The 3,370-nt window shown below is 41.8% G+C and overlaps 1 long non-coding RNA gene across 1 annotated transcript; it reads left to right on the top strand.

Annotated features, from left to right (window-relative positions):
* Window positions 1-243: 243 nt before the first annotated feature.
* On the top strand, window positions 244-3,070 carry LOC308633440. Its single transcript, XR_014018785.1, has 3 exons — window positions 244-353; window positions 894-972; window positions 1,144-3,070. It is a non-coding gene; the product is annotated as an uncharacterized lncRNA (long non-coding RNA).
* The last annotated feature ends 300 nt before the right edge of the window (window positions 3,071-3,370 follow it).

Raw genomic sequence — 3,370 nt, 5'->3', positions numbered from 1 at the left:
CTCCCCTCTGGGGCGGTGAGTCCTCCTAGGATGCTCAATGCCACAAGATAAAAAAGATTGTTTCTCGGCATATGGAACTGTAAAGAAACTAAATTTAAAACTAATAAACAAAAAAAAGCCCCAGACTACCAGACAATTAAAAATATTGGGCCAAGTTAAAAAGACAAAGCATTTTCTCTTTGGAGGGGTTTGTGGTCAGCCTTTCATTTCGATGTCAGAGTCAGTCATGCTTACGTGTGGCAGGTTTCCCTGGCTTGCCCATCTATCTTCAACTTTGAAGCAATCCACTGAAGGACTGGGGGTGTTTGTGCTGCAGTTTTAGCAAGTGTGGAGTGCATTCTGGTCCTGTGACGGTAAGAGATGCAGGTAAAACCAGGGCAGAAGTATGTGGGGCTGCAGGGGTCCCTTTGAAGTCTGGGATGACCCTGAAAATGAGTCCACCTGGTCTTATATTTTTTTAAACTTGTAAGGATAAATTATTTTTTTCTGCCCATTAAGTAGCTCCCCAGATTGTAGAAACTTCCAGATGTATAAAATATGGATCTATCCTGAATGGGTTTTTATAAAAGTTTCTGGAAAAATCCTTTCCAACTGAAACAATAAGTCTTTTTAGTTCTTTGGGTGCAAGTATTATTCTGACATATGCTCAATGTGGAGCTAAGGCTGCAGGTTCCACCTAACAAAGCTACTTTGGGGTGAAAGGTCAGGAAAGGAGGAGACTGAACTGTGAAGTGGGGAACCCAGGAGACTTTGAGTTAGGAGTTCCCTTTAAATACGTGTGCTAAAGGATGGGATCTTTTACCTGGCAAAACCCTCCAGAACCCATGCAAGGGTCTAGGACAGATCTTTGGTATTTTATCTCAGTGTTTTACTGGCATTTTGACTAATTACAGGCTTAAAGAATTGCCCTTCACTACTGAGATTAAGAGGCCTCAGTAGAAGTACCCAGGCTGGCCTGGCCTAAGGATGCAGGTAGGACTGTGCTTATCTTGGGGACAGTAGCTGATTTATGGAAAGGACTCAGGCAACTTTCAGAAAGTACCCAGGGGAAGAGGGAACTGAGAGAAGCAAAGATACTCAGCCTCAAAAGACAGGGGTTGTTTTGATTATTATATGGTGTCTATCATTTACATTTTCTTTCAGCTCAGTTTCCAAGGATTCATGCCAGGACCTGGAACAAAGAGAGCCCAGAAAATTAAAAAGGCATTTCATCAGCACCGTATGACACCACCGAGAGCCACAGGCTGAACCACAGTCTAGTGTGATTTGGGATGAAGGGTATTTTCTCCACAGGTCACCATCAAGCCTGGGTGGAGGGTAGAACAGCCCTAACCTCTGAGAAGGAAGTCTTCCAAGCACAGGTCAGAGGATGCTGGGAAGACACCATGCTCCTGTAACCTCGGTGGCTTTGAGACGACACGGGCAATTTTGGTACCAGCAGTTAAGTAGAAGTGAAGCAAAAATATCATCTGGAGGCCAAAAAATTATGTGAGCTGTCCCTGGGCTACTCATAGAAACTAATCAGGAGGAATGGGGCTTGAGAGTAACCATTACAACCAGACAATAACAACAGGTGACGGTGCTGGTTAATGATGTCATATGCAATAATGCAAGAATTCATAACAGCATATGATTCCCCTGGCCAGGCACCAGGGTCAATACTCTAAGTCCTCTTTCCCCTTTAACCTTCATTGCACACAATATAGGTTCTATTATCAGAGCTGCTCTGCAGACAAGGAAACCAGGTCTCCAGAGGACTAAGTAACTTGCTCAGAACTGGCACCCCGTGCTGGTAAGTGTGGGGCAGGACTTGTAATCCAGTCTATCTGAATCTTGAGCTACCTTTTAATTTCTACGTACGTGGTAGTGGCAGCAAACGAAGCCAAAGCAATTGCGTTTGCTCTTGTGAATTTATTTGAACAAGAAGACGGCTGATGTGGCCTGGAAAACATGTAACTGTGAAATTTGATCTGATTTCTCATTCACTCTTCCTTTATTTACTCAAAAGCATTTATTGAGTGTGTATAACTGAGCTCTGGGCTATGCCGACTGGTGTTCTTCCACTTTAAGAAGTTCTCATGTTAAAATTCTAAAAAGTCTGTGGTGATGATGGAGCTTGTAGATGTTTGTTATTATGATTTCGTTACATTTCCCCCTTTTCCAAGCAGTTTTGTTTTGCAGAATCATAGCTTTTCCCTAATTCAATTTAAAGTAGGAAGTGCCTTCTTCATGGGGTATGTTTAAGTAATTGTACAAAGGGATAACCTTAGTTTATTTCTAGAAAGTCGGGATGAATTGTAAAGATTGAATTGTGCCTCTGACTGAAGGGAGGAAATTAGAAAAATGTTCTGCCAAGATGTGCTGCTGTTGTATACACAACGGTCAAGGTTTATCATCTGCTTAGAGAACTTGACCACACAAAACCAGAGGATATTAGTCCCTTAAGTTAACTCCGATGGATTAGTACATGTATGAACCATCTTTCCAGCAGAGAGCAAGGTGGTTTAAATTCATGGAGATGGAGGACTGTTTCCTATGCACCATTTCTGCTGACAAAAATAGAATACATTGAAAATGCAATGGTTGACCTGGAATGTCCACAATTCAAAACTCCATGGCTGGTAAAGTTCTGCCTCCTGAGTGAAAACATAAGTTTGGCATTTCAATTTACCTATTGTTTATAACTTATTTCATGGAAACCTTGACTTTGTAAAAGTACAATTTGTGATTCTGACTATATATAAAACTAGGTGGGGGTGGGGGATTATAATTTTAGGGGGAACCCATTCTGTTGTGGATAAAAATAGTTCCACTTGCTCTATTGCTTTGCAAGGAAAACATCAATTAGATCGAACAATGTTCCTTGTAGAATGTAGATGCCGCGTTGTCTCTGGACACCTCCTTTGAATTTGGTTTGGACTGCGTCGTGTCTTCTGTTAGGAGGAAATTATCAACAACAAGAGGAAATCCTGTACTAGTATTGAATAGTCCTTATTTTAAAGGTACTTCCCTTCTTGTGGGAATTGTATGTAATCAGAACAACACTATAAAATGTCTGAATTATTTTACAAGGTTTGACTTTCAGCCCCATTTTTTTCCCCAAAGATCAACTTATTGTGCTTAAGATACAGTCAATTGTTGGGCGGGAAAATGTTCTTCTAAAGCTGCAGGAGCCTCACCAAGGTGAGGTGGAGGTTAAAGCATCGGCCGCAGGAAGCTGGAGGTCCTTGGAGACACCCGTGTATTCTAGAGCACACAATGACTAATAAAGGCTAAAATTACTCTGGAAAGAGCCATTTGAGTCACAAACATTTACCCTTTTATGAGAAGAACCGGCCTGTCTTCAAGGGGGGATCTGGGTAAGCGGCCT

The sequence above is a fragment of the Spermophilus citellus genome (assembly GCF_964194105.1).
Source record: "Spermophilus citellus genome assembly, chromosome: 14".
Classification (NCBI taxonomy): domain Eukaryota; kingdom Metazoa; phylum Chordata; class Mammalia; order Rodentia; family Sciuridae; genus Spermophilus; species Spermophilus citellus.
Note: the sequence above shows the minus strand (reverse complement) of the source record. Positions and strands in the feature narration are given on the sequence as shown.